Below are 24,952 nucleotides of genomic sequence, written 5' to 3'. Positions count from 1 at the left end.
CATGCTGGAAGCCACACAGCACAGCCCTCAGGCTGGGCACGTGGTCTCTGCAGCCTGTCCATGCAAATAAGGACAAGAATAATGGCACATTCCCCATTTTCATTTAAAAATAGACACTTGCTTGGCACTTCAGTGCCGGGGAGCTGCTGTTCTGAGCTGTCTGCACTCTTCACCTCGGGGCTTCCTCGCAGCCAGGGAAAATTTATCCCCGTCCCTCTTCCCCGTGTTTCCATTTGAGAGCTGAGGAAACTGAGTCAAGGGAGGAAGCCCGAGCAGTGGCCTAAGGTCACTGAGCAGGGGCAAAGCCCAGAAGCCAGGGCGCTCTGTCCCAGGGTCGTGCTAAGGCCCCCGGGGAGGAGGTGGGAGGGCAAAGTGGTCGGGCGGGGCTTTACTGGGGGGGTGGGGGGCATCCAGAGGCTCAAAGAACCTGGGAGGAAGCAGAGGCGTGGTTTGGACCCCACCGCTCTCGGGAGCCCCGGCCGCACCACCTGAGCCAGGTGGAGGGCTAGCTGTGGGCTTGGTGCCTCGCGCTGGGTTGGGCTCTCCCGCTCCTCATCGGAAGACCGGAGGAGGGGGCTGAAGACCCCCCTTCTTGGCCCTCCAACCCACACCCCCGCCCCGCCCTCCTTGGCGCCAGGCTGTAACTGGGTGCCTCGAAAGGCGCGCGCCACTTGGGGGAGCGGGGACCGAGCGCTCGCCCGCCGCACGAGGCCGTGTGCGCGCGCTCTGCGAGCCCGGGGCTCTTTGTGTCCGAGCCCGAGCGCGCGTGCGTATGCGGTGTGTGCCTGTGCGTGTGTGTGTGTGTGTGTGAGTGAGTGAGAGCGAGCGCGCGCGTGTTCCCCGTGGGGGCGTGGCCGGCGCCCCAGACCCGCCCCGGGCCCGCCCCCCGGTCCCGCCCCCGGCCCGGCCAAGCTGGTATTTTTCCACCCAGCAGGATGGGTGATGCTGAGAGCTGCCTGCTCAGACAACAGACACGCGAGGTCAGGAAGAAGCCGCTTATAAATTACTGCTTCCTCCACGCCGCCGCCTGCGCCGAGCTCCGGGTCCTGGCCGCAGCCCGGCTCGCTAGTCAGCGCCGAGCCCCAAGGACCGCGAGCTCCGAGGTCGAGCCCCGCCGACAGGGAGCCCGAAGCGCGGACCCCGCGGGCCAGAGATCGCGCCGGCGGGCAGTCCCTTGGCGCGCGGAACCGAGCGCGGTCGAGCGCAGCGCCGTGGCCGCCCCAGGTACCGAGGGAGACGGAGCCGGGCGCGCGGAGCCCCCGCCTAGTCCCCGCGCCCCCGCCATCCCCAACCTCCTCCCCGCCCCGGGGGCCCCCAGTTCCACCAAGGGCGGGACGGAGGGTCGTTCGCTCCGTCCCCCAGCGGGGCTGTTATTGTTCCCCTGGCGAAAGGGCTGGGGCGTCTAGAGCAAGGAGCCAGGTGTGTGTGTGTGTGTGTGTGTGTGTGTGTGTGTGTGTGTGTGTGTGTTCCGGTGTCTCCATCTCACTGGGGGTCTGCAGATATCTCCGTGTCCCCGGAGTGTCTGTGTGTTTCTAGGGGTGGCTGTTTCTCCCGGCACTCGCGTGTCCCCATGTGTGTCTGCTGTTCTGTGCTCTGGGCAGTGCGTGTGAGTGTTCTGGTGTGTGTGTCTGTGATACCTGTGTGTCCGTGTCTTGGGATGCGTGCCCTTGTGCCCCCTGGAGTGCATCTGTGTGAACCTGTGTGTGTGTGTATGTGTGTGTGTGTGTGTGTGACTGTATCTCCGATTACCTGTCTGTGCACGTGTGTGTCCCCAAGTGGGGCTTCTGTCTCTGGCTCCCCGTTGCGGACACTTGCGTGTCCTCTACTGTACCTGAGGGAGTGTCCCTGGGTGCCTGAAGGACCAAGTGCCCAGAGCTGGTTCTCCAGGGCAGGGCCAAGCAGGTGGAGGTGACAGGGCGGCGCGGCTCCGAGGGTGCGGAGGGCAGGTGGCAGTGCCAACGTCCAGCCACCTGGAGCGGCAGGACGGAGGCCCCCAGGGACAGCCGGCAGGGACAGCGGGACACATCCTTCTCGAGATCTCTCCCTTCCTGCTGGGGGTTCCTCTTTTGCACTGGAGGCTCTGGTCCCCCTCCCACCTGGGGAAGTCAGAGAGAGGCTCGCAGGGGCCTCCGCCGGTGGCCGAGGCTTCGTCCTGGACCGGAGGGGAACCTGTGGGCTGCCCTCCCGGGCACTCGGAGGGAGGTGTGTGCTGGGCCGGGCTATTTTGGTCACTGCTCGGGCTCTGCCAGATCCTGGCCTCCCCCAGGACCAGCCCCAGAGGCTTGGGAGGCAGCCCTGGCCCCCGTTTCCTGCCTGGGGAAATAAATCAGCTCAGTAACTGCCCGGACACTTGAACAGAGGGTCTCGGGGCTGAGGTTGAGTGGTGCGCGGCTCCACTTGGACTTGGGAGAATCGGCCCCTGCTTTGGCACTGCTGCTGTTCAAATAAATGTCATGGGGAAGATCTTTTTTTAATTTCTTTTTAATTTTTTCTTGGCTGGAAAGGAGGGGAATCTCATCCAGAGACTCCCAGCCAGAAGGAGTTTATTTTTAAGAGAGCGAGCGGGTGGTGAGCACTTAGCAACCGCCTGCCTCCCTCTCGACCAGGGAGGCATCCGGGGAGTGTGGGGTGGGCACACGGCGAGCGGGGTGCTATGGGGGTGCAGTGGGGGAGGAATTCCATCAGAATGGCATGGAGGGGCTGGCGGGCCCTGGAGGAGAACCCCCCATAGGGTAAGAGTGGGGAACTGGCTGGAGGTCTTGGGCCTGGCTCAGCACCCCCTGCCCCCGTTGACCTTGGGCAGCCTTTTTGGGGGGCCTCAGTTTCCTCATCTGTAAAATGGGTGGAGTAAACTGGTTAAGGGGTTATTGGAGAATGAGAGGCAGGACCTTGTCCCCAGGGAGCCAAGACCAAGGACTGCGCCTCTGTCTTAGCTGGCAGACGACCTTGGGTGATTTCCCCGGTCCACTCTGAACCTCAGCTTCGCAGTCCAGGCAGCAAGGACGCCAAGCCGGCCTCACGGCGTCCTTGAGGGGATTGAGGGAGATGAGGCTGAATAAGCCTGTGGTAAGCTGTAAAGCCGGGCTCGGCTTCGGAGCTGCCGATTAGAGGGTGTCACGAGGTCCCGGGTCACTGTGGTGTGGGCAAGGGCCAAGGCGCAGCCTCGGGCTCGTGTCCTCTGGGGCTGCCCTTGGACGACCTGTGGCGCAGCTGCGGGCGCCCTGCCCTGCCCCGTCCTGCCCATCTCACCCTCGGGAGACCTGGCACGAGCTGTGTAGTCAGCAGGCCCCAGTGAGCCGGTGGCGCCCATTTTACAGATGGGCAAACTGAGGGCTGCCCAGAGGACTTGGCCTCGATTGGACAGCGCCAGGGTCAGGCTTCAGGAGCGTTCCCTCAGCCAGCCATGAGTTTGGGCTCTGCGGAGCTTTAGTCACCGCAGACTTGTAATTGTACCAGCACCTGGGGAACATGGAAGACAAAGGTCCTCAGGGTTGGAGGGTGAGTGTGTGGGCCCCCTCAGCACCTTAATTCTGCCCCTAGTTACTCATTCTGCCTTCTCTGCGTCTCTCCGGGGGCCCTTCCTACCCCAGTGTCAGCCCCCCTCGCCCCCCCACCCCTGCTGGCAGGCTCTGAGGGTGGTGTTGGCTCACTCTCCACCTGTCAGCTTGTCAAGGGATTCGGGACCCTGTCAGGCTTTATCTGAAGGTCTTTCCAAAGGTCCCGAAATGATAAGACACTCACAAGTCATTCAGCACGTTCCTGTATACAGGAAAGAGCTGGAAAATAAATGACTGAGGACACCTGGGGTGCAGCCAGGCTATAGCTGGGAGGGGTCCGAGTGGGAATCCAGGCTGGCCTTGGAACCCCAGGGTCAGCGGGCGGGTGTAGGCTGCCTCCCGACCTCTGCCAAAGGTCATCAGTGAGGGTCGGAACCCCAGGGTCAGCGGGTGGGTGTGGGCTGCCTCCCAACCTCTGCCAAAGGTCATCAGTGAGGGTCTTCAGGCTCACGTCTTGCTCCTCCGTGATGGCCAACTTATCTCGGCCAAAGTGAATTTACAGGTTCTCTGGGGAGGAGCCCTGTGTGCGGAAATTCCCGGCGGGGGGCGCGGGGGTGCTTTCAAGTGTGAGTGGGAGCTCTTTTTTTTTTTCTTAAACGTGCCTCATTTCTTTGCTCTGGTCTGTTCTCACCGGGCTCTGGATTTGGAGTAGAATATTGGCCTTCAAAGAGCTCGCAGCCCAAAGAGAGGGAGGGAGCTTGGCAGGATGACTGCCCCTGGTGACCCCGCCGCCCGTGACTGCTCTCACTGGGTGTGAGATGCCAAGGGTGTAGGCAGGAGACGTTCCAGCTTCTCAGAGGAGGTGATGCTGGAGCTGGCAGAGGGACAGGGCGGGCTGGCATTCCAGGCAGGGGGGTATAGCGGGTGCAGAGGCACAGCGCAGGCAGTAGACAAGCCTGTGTGTTGAACAAGCCTCTCAGGGGACCCAGCTGGAGAGAGGAGTAGGAACCAGGTGGTGGAGCGCTGGGCACATAGGCAGTGGAGATAGAAATAGCATCAGGCTGGGTTTAGGGGCAGCAGCGTAGAAGCCAGGTCAACCTGAGGGGGCAGGAGGCCCTCACGGGGAGTGGGGGGACCAGGCAGAGGTCCGGGACCCAAGGCAGCCAGGCTACTGCTCGTCAGGGCATAAAAGCATTTTCCGTGCCAGCGAATCTTGCCCTGAGCTCTTGTAAACACGGGGTGAAGGCCCGGACATGCTGTTTAACAGGTACACAGGCCATTAACCGTGCCTCTGACCTCCCCAGAGCAGGTAGCCCTGGCGCCTGAGCTGGAGTGCATCCACCCTGGACAAGGCGTGGGTCAGGGCATCCCTGCCCACCTCACCTGCTCAGAGGCTTCGTTTGGAGACCACGGCTGAGGGGCAGGGGTTGGGGGGCAGGGAGAGGGCAGAGAGGATGGAAATTGCTCTTCTGTCTCTAAACACCGACTTCCAGATGAGAAATCACCCAACATAAGCAAAGGGGAGGGGGTGTGCCGGCAGCGGGGGCAGGTCACCCTAACCGGAGTCTGGTAGCAGAATTAACCTGAGTGACTTGGTACACATTCAGGTTCCCAGGCCTGGACATACAGGACCCAAATCCCCAGGGGATGGAGCCTGGGCATTGGTATGTTTCCAAGTTTTCAACTGTGACTGTTTAAAAAAATATATTAAAATCGAGGTATGATTTGCATTCAGTGAAATGCAAAGATTCTGTTACAGTTTGTTGAGTCTTGTCAGATCGCTACACCTGTATAGCCACCATTCAGGTCAAGCTGGAGAACGTCTGCAGCTCCCCTGGAAAGTGGACTTGTGCCCTCCTGCTCCCAGAGACAACCGGTTTCTGATTTCTATCACCGTTAGGCTTGCCAGGCCTAGAACTGGGTGGATTTATGTGGTACATACCCTTCTGTGTCTGGCTCCTTTCCGCTGGATGATGTAAGATCCATCCACGCTGTTGAGGGTGTCAATGGTTGGTTCCTTTTATTGCTGAGGAGTGGACCGATGGGTGGACGCCCCTCGGTGTGCTGTGTCCACTCTCCTGTGGATGGACATTTGGCTTGTCTCCAGTCTGGGGTGGTTATGAATGAAGCTTTTATGGGCCCTTGTGTACAAATCTCTTTGTGGGCATATATTTTCATTTCTCTAAGAGTGGAGTGGCTGGGGCGTAGGGTAGATATTTGTTAACTTTATGAGAAACTGTCAAGAGTGGCTTTTAATTACAGAAACAGTAGACCTCAAGCAATACAACACTGTACCAAGTAAAAGTGGTTCTTGAAGATCATTTTTTAAGAAGCGCAGTCTAGGCTTCAGCCTGTGCATCTGGCTGACATTCTGTCTCTCTGCCGTCTACCCCTTCTTATAATAACAGTGAGGCCTTTAAGAGTACGCGTTGCCCTCTGCATGCAGCTTTGGCTGTACCCCTCAGATGTCTAGATGGACATGTATTCCTTCTAATTCCGTTTTAGATCAGTTTTCACTTCAGTTCTGGTTTCCGCTTGGACCCAGGGTTCGTTAGGATCTGTCCGGCGAGGGAGCTGCGGTTCTGTTTTGCTGTTAACGACAGGGGCGTTATCCTGTTCTCAGTTCTGATAATTTCGCTGTTCAAAGAGCAGACCCCTGTGGAGCTGACGTTGGTCAGAACGTACAGGTCTCCCGGCCATTTTGAACAGCCAGTCTGCATTTGGGAGTCATTGAGTGAGCCTGGCCTGTCTTATTCACCCCGAGAGCCGCCAGCTCAATGAATGAAATGCCCCCACCCGACGGCTTTGAATTTACCCTGAAAGTGGGCAGAGAAGCTGCCGAGGGCCGGAACCAATGCTTATTCAGCCCCGACGGGTCTCTTAAATCCCTTCCTGCATTTAAACCCTGTGCCTCACTTGGGGGTTCTCACCTCCATCTTCTGGAAGACTTCGTCCACCCTCAGAAAAGAGTCTTCTCGCCCACCACACAGCTGGGACCTGGAAGGACAACCAGCGTCTCTGCCCCTCCTCCTCCTGCTGCACGTGCTTTTTTCACTGAGCGTCTTCAAGGCTTCTGGCCTAGGACAAAAGCCAGAGGGAGGGATGGTGGATAGACCAGCCCCTGGGCTGAAGGCGCTCCCAGTCTGGGGAAAGAAGATCTGTATCAGGAAGGAGTTAATGAACAATCCCAGGGCGTCATGCCAGGGGCAGGGAACGCTAGGGAAGGTGGCTGGGGGTGTGCAGACTCTGGGGTCACGGAGTTAAGCGGACCCCACCCGCCCATTTAATGGATGGGGAGACTGAGGTCTGAAGGAAGCCTCCATCAGCAAGAGGCCCTTGTTCGCAAACTTGTTGTTCTGCCCGCCCCCCTCACTAGCTTGGCCCTCAGCCCACCCTCCCTGAGCGGAGGCTGGGACCACGTCTCTGCGGGCTCCCTGGTGGGGACATTCTGCGAGTCTTCCCTTTCCCACCACTCTCCCCTCCGTACAGGACGGAAGAGCTGCAGCAGGGTCCCTGCAGAACGTCCTTAACACCGCCAGGGTGCTGCTGCCCGCTGGGGGTGCAGGGTGCGGCTGACCTTGGGTTTCAGCCGAGTCATGCTCCTTTGGGGCAGGGCTCAGGAAGGGGGCGGTCTTAAAGGCTCTGCCCTTCCGCCCCACGGCCAGTCAGCACCTGGAGACCCAGGGCTGCTCGTGCCTGGTGGTGGACTCAGGCCTTGGTCTTCAGAACAGCCCTTCTGTTACCCGATGGCACCTGGTGACTCCTCTTGGGGCAAATGCCATCCCAGCCCAAGACCGCAGCCTGCTCACCCAGCCTCATGCCTCCTGTGCTTCGCTTTCGTTTGTGGGGTTGCCAGGAAAGAGGGGGCTGGGAAATGGGGGTGTTGACTCTCAGCAGCTCGTCACTGTCTGGCTCCCAAGCCGGCAGGGGCTCCCGAGTGCTTCGTGAAATCAGGTCCAAACTCCCCAGCCTGGCGTTCAGGGCCTCACCTGATCTGGCTCCCACCCAGGGCATATTCTCTCCTGCTCCCACATCTTAGTGCCCCCCATGATCCAGCTGGTTTCTGCTCCTAGGCCCAGCCTCTGGCTCTCAGCCCACCCCATACCTCAACCCAAAAGCCCCTTCCTTCCTTCCCTCCTAAGTCCCACTCCCCCAGAGCCAGCTTGAGGCCACCTGCTTCATGAAGGCTTCTTGCAGCCCCTTAATAATGCTGGCACATCATAAGCCCCCCCAAAGATGATCTGCATCCAGGTGGGCTTCATCTCGCCTTCCTCTGAGCCCCGGAGGACCTCTTCTCTGCCTGGAACCCAGACCTGTGAGGTCTTGCCTTTTGTCCAGTCACCTGACCGAGGGCATGGCAGGCCGCAGTGGCCATTGGTGCTCAGCACACAGATAACTGCTGCCTGAGTCCCTTTGTCCTGAAATAAGAGCCTGCAGTTTGACCGTTTGAGTGGGTCCAGGCTTGGAAATTACATCCACCCATCTCCATACATCCCTCTGACAAATGTTAGTTCCAGACCCTGTCCTGGGCCCTGGGCAGGTGGCAGGTAGACAGGGCAGACCAGCTCGAGCCCTCATGGGGCTGACCACAAGAGTTAAAGGATTTGTTAAAGGGCACCACAGCATCGGGGTTTGGGAGCCCTTGGCCCCTGGCTTGCTGTGTGACCTAGGCAAGCCCTTCCCCCTCTCTGGTCCTAACCTGTAAGGAAGCGTCACTTCCGAGGGAAATGCCTGCTGAGTGAAGCTGGGAAGGACCCTTTTTCTCTCTGTTGGGGAGCATACACCGTCAGCACAGGGGCAGTGGTCCTCTGGGGCCCCCTTTAAGGATTCAGCTGTGGTCCCGTCGGTTTTCAGCATGTCTGAGCCCTCGCTCTGCAAGGGGCCACCTGATCCGGGGGCTAGAGTTCAGAGATGCTCTGTTCAGAGCTGTCGCACCAGGTCTTTAATGAAAAACTCTTCCTTGGGGGAAGAAAGTGGGTTTTTATTCCATCATTGGTAGAAGAATGTTGGTATTCAGTTGCTAAGTCGTGTCCGACTCTTTGCAACTCTATGGACTGCAGCCCACCAGGCTTCCCTGTCCTTCACTGTCTCCAGGAGCTTGCTCAAACTCACGTCCACTGAGTCCACTGGATGGAGTGATGCCATCCAACCATCTCATTCTCTGTCGTCCCCTTCTCCTCTTGCCTTCAATCTTTCCCAGCATCAGGGTCTTTTCCCATGAGTCGGCTCTTTGCATCAGGTAGCCCAAGTATTGGAGCTTCAGCTTCAGCATCAGTCTTGAGAGTCCGTTGGACAGCGAGGAGATCAAACCAGTCAATCCTAAAGGAAATCAACCCTCAGTATTCTTGGTAGAAGAGTATAGGTTAGAATGAATCTTAAAAAAAAAAAAAAAAAAAAAAGACCTGCCTTCCAGCCTCTGTCAGTGAGGACTGAGCAGAATTTGTTGCTGCTTCCGCTTCTCATCGGTAGAAGTGGTGACTTTGCAAAGATTGCATCCCAGGCCTGAAGAAAAGGGTACAGTTCGGTTCAGTTCAGTTCAGTCGCTCAGTCGTGTCCGACTCTTTGCGACCCCATGAATCGCAGCACACCAGGCCTCCCTGTCCATCACCAACTCCTGGAGTTCACTCAGACTCACATCCATCGAGTCAGTGATGCCATCCAGCCATCTCATCCTCTGTCGTCCCCTTCTCCTCCTGCCCCCAATCCCTCCCAGCATCAGAGTCTTTTCCAATGAGTCAACTCTTCGCATGAGGTGGCCAAAGTACTGGAGTTTCAGCTTTAGCATCATTCCTTCCAAAGAAATCCCAGGGCTGATCCCCTTCAGAATGGACTGGTTGGATCTCCTTGCAGTCCAAGGGACTCTCAAGAGTCTTCTCCAACACCACAGTTCAAAAGCATCAATTCTTCGGTGCTCAGCCTTCACAGTCCAACTCTCACATCCATACATGACCACAGGAAAAACCATAGCCTTGACTAGATGGACCTTTGTTGACAAAGTAATGTCTCTGCTTTTGAATATGCTATCTAGGTTGGTCATAACTTTCCTTCCAAGGAGTAAGCGTCTTTTAATTTCATGGCTGCAGTAACCATCTGCAGTGATTTTGGAGCCCCCAAAAATATAGTCTGACAGTGTTTCCACTGTTTCCCCATCTATTTCCCATGAAGTGATGGGACCGGATGCCATGATCTTCCTTTTCTGAATGTTGAGCTTTAAGCCAACTTTTTCACTCTCCACTTTCACTTTCATCAAGAGGCTTTTGAGTTCCTCTGCACTTTCTGCCATAAGGGTGGTGTCATCTGCATATCTGAGGCTATTGATATTTCTCCCGGCAATCTTGATTCCAGCTTGTGCTTCTTCCACTCCAGCGTTTCTCATGATGTACTCTGCATATAAGTTAAATAAGCAGGGTGACAATATACAGCCTTGACGTCCTCCTTTTCCTATCTGGAACCAGTCTGTTGTTCCATGTCCATTTCTAACTGTGGCTTCCTGACCTGCATACAGGTTTCTCAAGAGGCAGGTCAGGTGGTCTGGGATTCCCATCTCTTTCAGAATTTTCCACAGTTTATTGTGATCCACACAGTCAAAGGCTTTGGCATAGTCAATAAAGCAGAAATAGATGTTTTTGTGGAACTCTCTGGCTTTTTCCATGATCCAGAGGATGTTGGCAATTTGATCTCTGGTTCCTCTGCCTTTTCTAAAACCAGCTTGAACATCAGGAAGTTCACGGTTCACGTATTGCTGAAGTCACTGCAAAATAGTCTCCAAGGGGCAGCTCCGGGCCGCCTGCATATTTTAAGTTGTCCACTTGGTTTTATAAAATCGAGCTAGTATTTTTTCAAGGTGGTTATGTTTTTATTACCTCTGGCAGCTCAGTTTCTCTGAAGAGCCCCTCCGTCTCACCCAGCACACCCCTGGGACTCTGAAGCCTGCCCAGCCCACCACCCCTTCCTAGGTATAGTCCAGCTGCTGGTGGATCCCAGGCAGGTGGGAGCCTTCCTGCTGGATTCCTTCAGCAGGGCTGACAGGGTAGAAAGGGTAGAGGAACTCCCAGCCCTTTCAGGGGCCCCTTCGTGCTTTCAAGGGGGTGTTTCAAGACTGGAACTGGAGGAATCCAGCCACCCCCACCCACCCGCCCACTTCCACCTGGGCACCGCTCCATGGGCCCGGGGGGCGGGGCTGGGCCTGGCTGCAGCGGGCACCTCTCAGGGCAGCCCCCCTGCCAACCTCTTCTCTGACTGAGGCTGATCCGCCTCCTTAAATGTAAAAGGTTCAACCTGCAGAGAGGACCAGACAGCCAGCCTCTGCTGAAAGCCCCCACGCTGAGACCTGGAATGTTGTTGCTGTTTTATTACCTAGGCTGAACCATGAGTTAAGGCCAGTGGTCCACTCACTAAGCCTCATGTCCCCTCCCCTTTCCTGAGCCATCCAGGGGCTTGTCATTCGTTGGGAGGCTGGGAGAAGCCGGAGGATTTTTCTCCCCTCACTTACCCTTTCATGACCTCTGACCCCTGCCTGCTGTCCCCCAGGCCTCTGGGGGTTGTCGCCTCTGCCCTGGGATGTTGCAACAACCAGGGGTTGTAGCTGAGCCCTGTGCCAGCACTCAGACCTGGAAGGCGGAGGCTTCACTTGGGATCTTGTTAGAATGCCCCTTCCCTGGCAGGAGGACGAAGGTGGGGCCTGAGAATCTGCATTTCTCACCAGCTCTTGGGTGCTGGCAAGGCTGCTGGTCTGGGGTGGGTGGGGTGGGCACGCTCTGTAAGCCAGACCCTGAACCTTATGAGAATCCATTTCCCTAATCACCAGAGGCAGCTTCCTTCCCCTTTGCACATGGAAAGCGCAGGCCCCAGAGAGCGCAGGTAACTTGCCCGAGGTCCCGAAGCTGGGAGCTGTGAGCCAAGCCAGGCCCTCTGGGCCAGTGCCACCTTGGAAAGGCGGTTAGCGGGGAAGCCGTTTTCTGTTGAACGGTGTCCCTGGTCCAAAAGCCCCAGGAGGCTTTTCAAGGCAGCCAAGTCAGATGTAAGTCAGGGAGAGCCAGAGCTAGCCAGGCTGCGCGGGATGGGGTGCTGGCGTGTGGCCTGGTGGGGGGAGAAGCCGGAGACGGGGTGCGCACAGCTCCTGGCAGACCAGCGTGGGGCCTGCCTCCCCGTTGCTTAGATAAATCCCAGGGTGGAGAGCTGGCTGGAAGGGTCAGCAGTGGGACAGGCCGAAGCTGAGACCCGGTGTGTTGTTTAAAGGCTGGCCTCTCCTTGCAGTCACAAGGGCGCTTTTCCTTAACTGGGGGTCTGCTTTGGGGACTGAAGGGCTATGGTCTCCTGCCTGGCTGGGCCTTCACTTTTGCACTGGGCACCTGCCCCAAGCAACTGGGAAGAGTGGAATAGATTTAGGGTCTGGGTCCTTGAAATGTGGTCACTGGCGGGAGCAATCTGAACTTCGAGGGGAGCCTGTTAGAATGCAGAACCTGGGACCCTGCCCCAAGCATCTCCACCCCAGCCCTGCTGACTCAGACCCTGGCGGGAGTGCCCAGTCCTCTGGGTTTTAACAAACCCTCCAGGCTTCACTCAGGAGAAGGGCTGATTTCTCCATCTCCAGCCAAGCATCCATGGGTGGGGGAGGGTCAGTCCTAACCTTTGCAACTGGCTAGAGTACCAAGGCTGCCAGGGGACCTCAGACATCATTTCCTCTGTGGCTCCCTTTTCTGATGGCCTGGGTGTCGGAAAGAGAAAGGGACATGCGTAAACTCACACTGCAGATTCAAGGCAGATGGAGTCTGGGGTCCTAGGGCTGCAAGTGGCAGAAATGAGTTCAAACATATTCTGACTCCTTTAAGGGAAGAGCCCAGAGTCGTACTTCAGGTGTGGCTGGATCGAGGTGCTGAGAGAGGTCACGGGGCCCCGTTTCTTTTTTTTTCCTGTGCTCCGTGTCACTCCTCTGGTGGCCCCACTCTCCCTGGGGTGCCCCCAGCTATACAGCGTGTTACCCACCCCCACCCCCAGCAGAGCCACTTCAGCCTAGAGAGAGCTTTGCTTTTTTCCCAGGATTTTGCACACAAGCCCCTGTCATCCTTCTCAGTCTCCAGTCTTGGTCAAGTGCCTGTCCTGGAGCCAGTCATGACAGCCCTCTGATGGGCTCAGTCCAGCTCGCATGCCCACCCCTGGAAGTAGGAGGTGGGCTTAGCCCACCCAGAACCCTGTGGGCTGAGAGGAACAGGGGTGGTCTCCAGGGAAAACAGATGCAGGGAATAGCCCCAGAAAAAGGGGTCCAGGTGCCTGCACGCTAGCTTGATGCAAAGGGACTTGGTGCCATTTTTCCCTCTTCTCTGAGAGCTGGGCCGGCCCCATGTACCTGCTAAGGTCTCACATTGGACCAAATCTTCCTCCCCTGCGTCTGGTTCCTTGAGCATTGCACCTGTAATTGTGCACGGAACATGCTAGCTTCCTCGCCCCCTTTGTGTCTCTTCCCCGGGCGTGGTCCCAGATAACAGCCATGCTGTTTCCACCGCCTGCACCCACTGCAGACATTACTAATCCACCCAGAGTTCACAGAGCCACGTGTCCACCCAGAGGAGGAAGCCTCGATGGCATCCTCGTCAGCCTCCGCCATGGGATTCCAGGCTCCAGGAGAGCGAGGCCCTCTGCTGTCTTATTCACTACCGGGCTCCCAGGGCCTCCAACAGTGCCTCCCATGTAGTCGATGCTCGATAAATAACTGACTCAGCCTTCCTACGCCCAGCGCCCAGGACACAGCAGGTGCCCGTGTGAGCCTGCGGGGACGGGGGCCCCATAGACTGCTGGAACCCAGCTCTGAGTCTGGGGAAGAGGCCCTACAGGCAGGGCTGCAGGTACAAAGAGGATGTAAGTGCCCAGTCCTGGAGGCCTCTCTGCTCTAACAACCCCTCCCCCCACCCACCGCCCCCACTAATCCATTTAACTGTTCATCGAAGTGTGAGGCCTTCCTTGATAAGGAAGCACTTCCTGGTTTTCTGCATTTTTTTCAGGAAACCTGGAGAGCCTTCCAGCACAGCTCTGCAGGTGAAATGAGAGGCAGACGTGATCCACCCCCACTTGCCTTGTTTCTCAAACCGAGTCCCAAAGAACCGAAGTGGTCTATTTTTAAAAAAAAAAAAAAAGGTTTTGAGGGTCAGTCACATCCGGGGACCACTTGACTCAGCCCAGTTCAACAGGTGTCCCTGGAGCACTGAAGCTTAGCCTGTAACCAGGAGATGAGTGTTATTAATACATTCTTCATCTAGAATGTATTCTAGATGTACCCACAGCCCTGGGCACATGGCTGAGCCGGGGGGCACCTCATAGGAGCGCAGGTTTTGGGGTTCGAGCTGGGGGTGGGGGTCGCTTACCCCTTCTCAGACAGCAAGAAGAGGCTTTCCCCCTCCTGACTGCCCCTCCCAGCTCTGCTTCTCGCCCCTGACTATTTTAGAGACCCTGCACCCGGGCGAGGGGTGTGTGAGCGTGTGCCCGTGCGTGAACATGTGTGTGTGTGTGTGTGTGCACTCGTGTGTGAGTGTGTGCGGAAGTACCAAGTGCCCCCCGGATGTGGACAGGTTCCCAGGGCCTAGAGCAGTGCCTGACATAGTAGACGCTCAATAAGGAACTGACTCAGCGCTACTGCCCCCAGCGTTGCGGGCTGGGTGGTCACGTGGGGAACAGACCCCAGGGTCCTGCGTGCCTCACAGCCTGACCAGACCTCTTCTTCCCTTCTCTGCTGCCTCCCCTCGCCACAGGTCCAGAGCAACAGCGCTTTGTGAGAAGCCTCCAAAACGTAAGTGGCGTCTGACCTCCCCGCGGTCGCGGTGTCTCGCCGTGGGTAGCAGGGACCCATGGGGGCGGGGGGGTGCTGTGTTGCAAGATCCCAGATCGAAGTGCCAGGACCCTGTCTGCAGGTCACCTCCGGACGTCCAGGACCCTGTCCGCAGGTTACCTGGGGATGGCGGGTCCACGGCCCGGCTTGGCCACCCGTGCGCGTTGGCGGCAGGGAGACGGCCCTGCAAAGCTGCGTACACTGATTCCGGAGTCCTGGCCCGGCTCCCCCCCGGCTCTGCGCCGGGCACAGAGGGGGCCGCCTTCGTGGGGTCGATGCTGAGGTGCGGGGTCAGGCGTGTGTGAAAGGGGCTCCCAGCTGATGGGATGCTCGAGGAATCGGGCTGCCGTACCAGCCATCTTTTCATTGCATTTTCTTTTTATTTAAAAAAAAGGAAAACCTTCAGGGAAGTTGCAAGGCTGTTACAGTGAAGCCCTGCGTGTCCTTCATTGGATCTTCCCACTGGGAGCGGCGTTGTCCTTGGCTTCGAGGCTTTACCACGAGCCGTGAAAACAGCCGCGTTTGCGTTTACTGCAGTTGCCTCTGCGGGGGGTTTTGGGCGTGATGCCATTTACCTCTTATCCTTCCACCTGCCCTTCGTAAGTGCAAGGACTTTCGTTCTCGTGCAAGCCCACAGTGATCAGCCCTGGAACATCTAACGTTGACACGGTTCTGTTATCTAATCGACGTTAATAGCGTTTTGCGTTTTGCTGATTGTCTCGTGTGTGCAGAACTTCCCCCTGCCTCCACCTCAGTTTAGGATCACAGTATGCTTTTTTTCTTTTTTTTATTGGAGGATGATTGCTTTACGGTGTTGTATTGGCCTCTGCCGTATTCCAGCATGAGTCAGCCACAGATACACCTATGTCCCACCCCTCCAGAGTCAGCCTCCCGTCTCCCACCCCACCCCATCCCTCTCGTTGTCACAGAGCGCAGGCTTGAGCGCCCGTGTCACGCAGGGCATTCCCACTTGCTGTTTATTTTGCATATGGTGAGGTGCATGTTTCCATGCTATTCTCTCAATTTGTCCTACCCTCTCCTTCTTCTGGGCTTCCCCTGTGGCTCAGCTGGTGAAGAGTCTGCCTGCAATGCGGGAGACCTGGGTTCGATCCCTGGGTTGGGAAGATTCCCTGGAGAAGGGAAAGGCTACCCACTCCAGTACTCTGGCCTGGAGAATTCCTGGAGAATTCCATGGACTGTGTAGTCCATGGGGTCACAGAGAGTCTCGGACACGACTTAGCGACTTTCACTGTTTCTCCTTCCTCCACTGTTTCCACCAGTCTATTTTCTACCCCTGCATCTCCATTGCTGTCCTGCAAAAGGTTCATCAGTACCATCTTTCTAGATTCCACATGTGTGCATTAATGTACGATATTTGTCTTTCTCTTTCTGACTGACTTTGGTAGTGCTTTTAATGTGTTTGTTAAAAGGGTTTGGTGGGGGCAGGAACCTGACTCAAGCCACTTTTCTGCAGTTGCCTTCTAAGCCTTGATTTAAACAGCCTCACTGTGTGTGTGTGTGTGCGCGCGCGTGTGTGTGTGTGTGCGTGCTCAGCCGTGTCCAACTCGCTGTGGCCCCACAGACTGGACCCCGCCAGCCTCCTCTGTCCATGGGATTCTCCAGGCAGGAATACTGGCGTGGGTTGCCATGCCCTTCTCCAGGGGATCTTCCCTACCCAGAACCCGGGTCTCCCACATTGCAGGCAGATTCTTTACCATCTAAGCCACCAGGGAAGCCCCTAGGGGTTTTCAAAGAAGTCTTTGAGTCGTGATGTTCAGTAAGAAGCACACTTCATGACAGGTTGCGGTGAGTACTTACACATGCATGAGACTGAAACCAGAGTTTCACAAAGTGGTGCGCACAGCCTCACGTCTGTAGGACTCTCTTCTCTCCTGTTCGCCTTCTTAACAACCATCACCCTGACCCCCTCGGTTGATTTCATGACCCACTAGTACATCTTCGTCTGGAATTTGAAAACCTGGCTTCCTAGGCAGAAATTTCTCCTGTGGTTCGTCGAGCTTCCCAGGGCTGGGTTTGGTTGACTGGGGTCACCTGGGAAGCCAGGACTGGGAGAAATGCCCAAAGACCCTTGGTGGATCCGATTCCACCCCACCATCAAGCCGCCAGCCCTGGGTCTCTGTCACCGGCAGCCACGGGCCCTGGCCCCACCCAAGACCTGTCCTTCGTGGCTTGACTTCAGGTGCAGAGAGCCAGGCTGGCACATCCCTGGTGGCCCCGGACACTTCCCTGCCCAGCTGCCCAGCAGCACGGAGTTGCCCCTGCTCTGGGTCAGCCTCTGCAGTCATCACTGCCATAAATAGCGAGAGGAGTCATCTCGAACGTGGACGGAACTCTTTAGCAACGTTCACTGTGCCTCCGAGGGTTTGCACGATGGTGGGTTTTCTCCCGCTGTGGCCCTGGGACGGGCACGGTGCTACCTGTGTAGGGACGACCACCAAGCCCTGCGTGCCGTCTCTGCGTCAGACTCCGCTGGTACTGCAGGTGCCTGCCGCCCTCGCAGTAACCATCCGTGCCGTGGTGGTGCTCCACCCCACAGATGCGGAAACTGAGGCTCAGAGCGCTGATCCGACCGCCCGTTCTCCCCCGGGTCACACAGGACGTGAACCCTGGTTGATCTGACTGGTGCCCACACCACCCAGCAGGGCCCTCCCCCGCCCGCTCCCCCAGGCTGGAGCAGACTCTGGTCCAGCCCTTCCCCCCGCCCCGAGGCCTCTCACTGGTTAATGAGTAGCCCAGGGCAGCCTGGAAGCCAGGTGCCTACCGCCCTGAAGCTGGAATGTGCATTCTGCTCCAGATAAAGACACTCTTGTGCAAGGGGCTTGGCCCTTAGAGGCGATCCACAGAGGCAGGCCACGTGTTCCTTTCTTCCAAGGCTTGCTGATCTGTCCACACTTGATGGGAGCCCATTTGACAAGAGAGGCTTATCTGACGCCTCCTCGGAGCAGCCCTTCCGGTTTAGTCTTCCTGCTGGGTCTCCCTGGCCCGTGGACTGGCAGGGAACAGGGTCTGGAGGGCGGTGTCTTTAGAGAACAGTTGCCTTCTCTGACGTCTCGGCTCCGCTGGGTGTCTGGACTTCAGTTCCCACCTGAGAAAGGGCACGATGATCACTCAGGGGCCCCCACAGAGTCGAGGATCTGACCAATATGTGTGTGTCTGTCAGCTGGTCAGCAGACCCTGGGTTACTAATGAACCCGCCAAAAGTAGTATTCCTGACCTGGAGGGCAACCCATGTGGTGGAAAGTCCATGGAGCTGGAGAGTCAGCCATGCCGGGCTCAGATGCCAGCTCCAGCCCTGGCCAGCTGTGTGACCTCTAGGGCGCTCACTGGCCGAGCCTCTCAAAGCTTCCTCTTCCCCACCCAGCTGTGAAATGGAGCAGTGAGAGCCCCAGGAGGAGGAGACAGTGGCGAGTCAGCGGTAATGACCGGTCCTCCCAGGGGGTTTGGGAGGGCTGGAACTCCTAACAAAGTTGGTGCCAGAACCCAGTAGCATTTCCTATCTCCTCTCCCAGGTGGGATCCCTGAACAACACCCCCCTGCCGACCTGAAAATCAGACCCACCCTCTTGGGTGCCCCGGAATCTGAGGAAGGGGGAATCTCTTTGGGCTTATCGTGAGAGTTCCCATGGGCCTTCACCTGCGCCTCCTCAACCATCCCCGCCCACCCCGCCCAGCTTGTAAGCTCTGACGGGGGTGCGGCTGCCAGTACAGGCGACCGGCGACCACCCGCCAAACTCGCTGCTTCGAAGGGCCTAGACAGAAACTTCTTTGTTCCCTGATTATGCTGTACGATTTTTTAAAACAGAGATACCTTTGACATACAACGGTAGTGTACATTTAAGGTGTGCAGTGTCTTGATTTTGTCCATTGCTGTTGCAGTACGAGCCTCACTGTAGCATTTAGTTAACACCTCCACTCCGTCACTGAATGATTTCTTCTGGTGTTGAGACGTTATACGCTTTCCATACAGAAGTTCGGACAGCACAGAAAACTCGTAAGAAGAAAATCAAGTTCGTCTCTAGTACTGCCATCCAGAGATAACCAACCTCAGGTCAGTTCAGTCGCTCAGTCGTGTCCGACTCTTTGCGACCCCATGAATCGCAGCACGCCAGGCCTCCCTGTCCGTCACCAACTCCCGAAGTTCACCCAGACTCACGTCCATCGAGTCAGTGATGCCATCCAGCCATCTCATCCTCTGTCGTCCCCTTCTCCTCCTGCCCCCAATCCCTCCCAGCATCAGAGTCTTTTCCAATGAGTCAACTCTTCTCATGAGGTGGCCAAAGTACTGGAGTTTCAGCTTTAGCATCAGTCCTTCCAAAGAAATCCCAGGGCTGATCCCCTTCAGAATGGACTGGTTGGATCTCCTTGCAGTCCAAGGGACTCTCAAGAGTCTTCTCCAACACAACAGTTCAAAAGCATCAATACTTCAGCACTCAGCCTTCTTCGCAGTCCAACTCTCACATCCATACATGACCACAGGAAAAACCATAGCCTTGACTAGATGGACCTTAGTTGGCAAAGTAACGTCTCTGCTTTTGAATATGCTATCTAGGTTGGTCATAACTTTTCTTCCAAGGAGTCAGCGTCTTTTAATTTCATGGCTGCAGTCACCATCTGCCATGATTTTGGAGCCCCAAAAAATAAAGTCTGACACTGTTTCCACTGTTTCCCCATCTATTTCACATGAAGTGGTGGGAGCGGATGCCATGATCTTTGTTTTCTGAATGTTGAGCTTTAGGCCAACTTTTTCACTCTCCACTTTGACTTTCATCAGGAGGCTTTTTAGTTCCTCTTCACTTTCTGCCATAAGGGTGGTGTCATCTGCATATCTGAGGTTATTGATATTTCTTCCGGCAATTTTGATTCCAGCTTGTGCTTCTTCCAGTCCAGCGTTTCTCATGATGTACTCTGCATAGAAGTTAAATAAGCAGGGTGACAATATACAGCCTTGACGTCCTCCTTTTCCTATCTGGAACCAGTCTGTTGTTCCATGTCCAGTTCTAACTGTGGCTTCCTGACCTGCATACAGGTTTCTCAAGAGGCAGGTCAGGTGGTCTGGGATTCCCATCTCTTTCAGAATTTTCCACAGTTTATTGTGATCCACACAGTCAAAGGCTTTGGCATAGTCAATAAAGCAGAAATAGATGTTTTTGTGGAACTCTCTTGCTTTTTCCATGATCCAGAGGATGTTGGCAATTTGATCTCTGGTTCCTCTGCCTTTTCTAAAACCAGCTTGAACATCAGGAAGTTCACGGTTCACGTATTGCTGAAGCCTGGCTTGGAGAATTTTGAGCATGACTTTACTAGTGTGTGAGACGAGTGCAATTGTGCAGTAGTCTGAGCATTCTTTGGCATTGCCTTTCTTTGGGATTGGAATGAAAACTGACCTTTTCCAGTCCTGTGGCCACTGCTGAGTTTTCCAAATTTGCTGGCATATTGAGTGCGTGCATTTATCAGCGTTTGGGTAATGTGCTTTATTTGAAATGTTCCAAACCGAACTCGTAACATGGCTCTTTAGGAGCCAGTTTCTCCCACCACACACACACACCCCCAAACTATGCCTAGGAGTCTTTTGGGGTCTTGGGTCTTCTATCTCCGGGGTTGGCCAGTATGTACTGTGGGCTGGGGGCGGTGTGCTCTCCCCTCTGCTGTGGCAGCTAGAACCCAGCCAACACAACAGGCACAGGATGGCTGGAGCTCTGTGCCAATAAAACTTTATTTACAAAAGCCGTGCTGAATCTGGCGGGGCAGGAGTGGTGCCGTTTGCACACCCCCTGTTCTGGTTTGTTTCCATTTGTTTGGGCAAACTACCATGTCTGTAAGTAACCCCCTCGTGAGGAGAGATGGGCCGTGAGCAGTTTCTTTCCTGAAAACTGCTCTGCTGTGAACATCTTTTTTTTTTCTTCTATCTTTAATTGTGGTAAAATACACGTAACATACAGCCTGCAGTCCTGACCGCTTTACGTCTACATCTCAGTCTGTTGAGTGTGTTCACGTTGTCGGGCAGTCTCCGGAACTTTTCATCTCGCGAGACTGTAGGCAGCAGACAGTGTGCACGTTGGTCTGGTCAGGAATCGGAATGTGTAGCCTGAAGGGGCCGTGCGTTTCTAAGATGCTGGCACTCGATGCAGATTACTGCCCCTCCAGAAATCACCCTGCTGTCCTCTGTGACAGCCGCAGTCCCTGAGAGGTGGCACGTCCCTGCGGAATGTACCTTCAGGGTCTCAGAGGGCAGAAGATTTAGACCAGTTCATCCCAGAGGAGGGGGCTTCCCTGGTAGCTCAGCTGGTAAACAATCCGCCTGCAATGCAGGAGACCCCGGTTCGATTCCTGGGTCAGGAAAATCCCCTGGAGAAGGGACAGGCTGCCTACTCCAGTATTCCCAGGCTTCCCTGCTGGCTCAGCTAGTAAAGAATCTGCCTGCAATGTAGGAGACCTAGGTTCGACCCCTGGTTGGAAATCTCCCCTGGAGAAGGGAATGGCTACCCACTCCAGTATCCTGGCCTGGAGAATTCCATGGACTGTATCGTCCATGGGGTCCCAAAGAGTTGGATACAACTGAGCGACTTTCACTTTCACTCTTTAATCCCAGAGGCACTGCTCCTTGTCTACCAGCCTTCCTTTTTGGGGGAAGAACATAAGAACTCAGGAAACAAAAATGCTGTGAATCCTAGACCTCCTCCTCCAAGGCTAATAAATACACTCTTTAGAGAGAGGAGAGGTATGTTTAAGACCTATTCTCACAGTGAGGCTGAGTGTGAGTGTCTTTATATATATGAGATGGCACTGTGGTAAGGAAATCCAACCCGTCCATCCTAAAGGAGCTCAGTCCTGAATATTCATTGGAAGGACTGGTGTTGAAGCTGAAACTCGGGTGCTTTGGTCACCTGATGCAAAGAACTGACTCATTGGAAAAGACCCTGATGCTGGAAAAGATTGAAGGCGGGAGAAGGGGACAACAGAGGAGGAGATGGTTGGATGGCATCACCGACTCAACAGACATGAGTTTGAGTAGACTCTGGACAGGGAGGCCTGGTGTGCTGCAGTCTATGGGGTCACAAAGAATCGGCCGTGACTGAGCGACTGAACTGAACTGAACAAGTGGCAAAGAACCTGCCTGCCAATGCTAGGAGACCTAAGAACCGTGGGTTCAGTCCCCGGGTTGGGAAGATGCCCTGGAGGAGGGCGCAGCAGCCTATTCCAGTGTTCTTGCCTGGAGAATCCCATGGACAGAGGAGCCTGGCGGGCTACCATCCATAAGGCTGCAAAGAGTTGGACACGACTGAAGCGTCTTAGCACACAGAGCACGCGTGTATTTTAAACTATTTGTTTTATTTATTTGGCTGCACGGGTCTCAGTCATGGCGGTCAGGCTTAGGTGCTCAGCAGCGTATGGAATTTTCCTGGACCAGGGATCTAGCGCATGTCCACTGCATTGCAAGATGGATTCTTCACCACCGGAGCACTTGTAAATGTCTTTTGGCCTCTGCCTTGCTGTGTGTGACCCAGGGCCTGTCGTTTAACCTCTCTGGGCCCCAGGGTCTCCAGTCAAAATAGAGGTGATGTAGAATCTCCCTTCTCCGGTTGTTGGGAGGATCGGGGGAGAAAAACTGTGAAAGTTCTCAGTACAGCAGCCAGCGCAGGGCAGTGACTGCAAGTGGTACTTACTATAAGTGGTCTTCCTCTTGCTACTATTATTGCTAATACTTTTGATGCCTCCATCAGGGTAGGCTGAGCACGTGGACAATCGCGTGTGCAGCCGTTTGCAGTTCTCAAAAAGGCCTCCCACCTGTAATACTCGCGGTGTCGTACCGCGTAGTTCTTACTGTCCCCATGCGGCAGGGGAGAGACGTGGGGCTGAAGGCGGCGGTGGCCAGCTTGAGGTCAGCGCATTTCGGGACGGAGCCTGGGGTGAGCCACGGCTTCGGCTTCTAGTGGAAGTCAAAGCTGCTGGGAAGCCTCCGGACCGTGGGGTCTCAGGCTGGGAGGAGAGTCCTTGGTTGCATCTTCCCGTCTCAGCTCTGAGCCCCACCAGGGATCGCACCGGGATTTCTTCCAGGAGAGAGCGGTTCTTCCCCCGACAGCACCAAGCAGTTCAACGCCTGCTGAGCGTCCCACAGCCTGGGTCAGTACTCACGCTGTTCCTGCGGTGGTGGTCCAGTCGCTCAGTCGTGTCCGACTCTTTGTGGCCCCGTGGACTGCAGCACACCAGGCTCCCGTCCCTCGCTGTCTCTTGGACTTTGCTCAAACTCCTGTGGTAGACGCTCAGATTTCCCAGGGGAAGGGCTCAGTCCCACCAGACGCCCCCGCCCCACCCTTCAGCCTGAATGGCTAGACTCCAAGGCTCCTATGACCCCCTCCTTGAGTTGGGTTAATTGGCTCCAACAGCTCAGTGACCTCAGAGAATCACCGGTTTCAGATTGAAGGTGTAACACAGGAAGCAGATAAGAGAGACCCACAGGCAAGGCGTGGGGAAAGCGTGGGGCTTCCATGCCCTCTCCGTGCCTTCTCTGTGTCCCCAAATCTCCCTGTGTTCACCAACCAGAAGCTCCCCAAACCCTGTCCTTTTGGGATTTTCTGGAGGCTTCATCACCTAGGCGTGATTGATTCCACCTCCAGCCCCTCTCCCCTCCCCAGAGCCTGGGGGTCCTGGGACTGAAAATTCCAGCCCTCTAATCACAGGCGAGTTCTCCTGGCAACCAGGCCCCCTTCCTTAGCCGCCTCCAAAGTCGCCTAATTAACATAACAAAAGACACTCTCGCCACTTAGGAAATTCCTAGGGTTTTAGGAAGTCTGTGCTGGAACCTGGGATGAAGACCAACTTTATCTTTCCGATTATACATCGCAAGATCACAGAAGCTCACGGGGCCTTTCAAACACCACAGCCTCTCACCTCAGTAAAACCTGAGCGGTTTCTGGAAGACATTGCTATCTGTTAGTCTGTGCTCAGGCAGCAGACAGCAGGTCCAGAAACCCAGGCTCCTAAAGCAAAATGGGCACCTCCCAGCCCCTGGGCCGTCCCCTCCAGTACCTCCTTTATTTACCCATTTGCTGGGCACCTCAGACAAATCCCTCCCCTTCTCTGGGCCCTGGGCCTGCCCTGTAAGACTGGGGGTCTGGAACCACCTCCCTGGGGTGGCTGTGCTGAGCTTTGCCCGCGGACGTCAGCTCTGCCGTTTCAGAGCGGTGTCCGAGTGTGAAGGGTCCCCCTCTGTGAGCGGGATGTTCTCTGTGAGAGCTGAAAGCACGCTGCCCCTCGGGGTCTGCATCCTTAGGAAGGGGGCCGCCCCCACGGCAGCCTGGCCCGGCCTCCGTGGGGCCTCACGTGGGGACCCCTCCCCTCTTCACCCCCCAGGTCTCCCCCCACCCCCTTCCTCTCCCCCTCCCCTCTCCCCAGCTCTGAGAGCCCACCTGAGACCCAGGCTCCCTCGCTCAGTCCTGCCACAGTGAGGGGAATGTGGCTCTTAGGTCTGTTTTCAGAGTCAAGTACCGTGAGCTTCTGCTTGTCTTGCCGCCACCCTTGTCTTTTCTGGGCACCTGCCCGCCCCTGACCACCTCCCTACCCCATCTTTCTCTCCTCTGTTAAGTTCCTGAGGCCCAGAGACACCTGGTTCCGATGAGGAGTCCCAGGCTGAATCCTGCTCGGTGGGAAGGAGGCCGTGATGGGTTAGTAATGTCTGTCGGGGGCAGGGGAGGAGAAGGTGTGTGTGTGGGCCGTCCGGACCCGCTTTGGGAGCAGACACCCGCTTTGGGAAAACTAGGGGAAAAAACGGGAAGCTGCGAAGACTGGGAAAGGTCTCTGCAGCCACCGGACAAGAGGCTTCCTCTGGGCAGGAGAAAGGACCAGGACAAAGGAAGGTGGTGACCGTTGAGTCCCGAGTGACGCCATTCGTGTTTGGGTGGAGGTTTTCAGACCAGGCATGCTCCCCTGGTGGCTCAGACAGAGAAGAATCCACCTGCAATGCAGGAGACCCAGGTTCGATCCCTCGGTCGGGAAGATCCCCTGGAGAAGGGAATGGCCACCCATTCCAGTATTCTTGCCTGGAGAAGCCCATGGACACAGGAGCCTGGCGGGCTACAGTCCACGGGATCACAAAGAGTCCGACACGACTGAGCGACTCACATTTTTGCTTTTCACTTTTTCCGACCAGGCACCCAGAGTGTTTGATTCTGTATTTACTGGGTCTCATGTCCTGTGCTGCGTAATGAGTGGGGGCGGGCGATCACACATCAAGACCCTCCAGATGAGGTCGCCAGATAAAACGCAGGTGCATCTGAGGCGCGGCACCCTGCCCGAGGTCACACAGCACGTTGACGTTGGCATCTCCCCCCACCCCGCTGCTTCCTGGCTGTGCGACCTCAGGAGTGTCCCATCCCCCTCGTGAGCCTCCGTTGCCCCATCTGTCAAATGGGGACTGAGGTGGGGATGCCCACTGGGTGAACCGGCGCACACAGGAGAAAGCAGCCTGGTGTGTTAAAAAGTTGAGGCGATGATTTCTTATCAGCGTGACTTCTGAATACCGGCTGTGATAGAGTGCTTTCAGGATGGGGTTAGTCACACTAAACAGAGCAGACACCCGGTGAAGTCTCTTGCTGTAAAAGAGATATTAGTGGAAATGC

General features: G+C 56.0%; 1 protein-coding gene across 2 annotated transcripts in view; it reads left to right on the top strand.

The window, feature by feature from the left end:
- Nucleotides 1-1,153: 1,153 nt before the first annotated feature.
- SLC6A6 (solute carrier family 6 member 6) overlaps nt 1,154-24,952 on the top strand; it is an 83,893-nt gene continuing 60,094 nt past the window's right edge. The window contains exons 1-2 of one of the 2 annotated variants that reach the window (XM_006078886.4): nt 1,154-1,224; nt 14,240-14,277. The gene's annotated coding sequence lies outside the window, so the exon portion shown is untranslated. The remainder of the gene's footprint in view (nt 1,225-14,239; nt 14,278-24,952) is intronic. The other variant, XM_006078885.4, reaches the window with a different exon arrangement.

This window comes from Bubalus bubalis, chromosome 21, assembly GCF_019923935.1.
Source record: "Bubalus bubalis isolate 160015118507 breed Murrah chromosome 21, NDDB_SH_1, whole genome shotgun sequence".
In the NCBI taxonomy this organism is placed as follows: Eukaryota; Metazoa; Chordata; class Mammalia; order Artiodactyla; family Bovidae; genus Bubalus; species Bubalus bubalis.
This window is presented reverse-complemented; position numbering and strand designations above follow the sequence as displayed.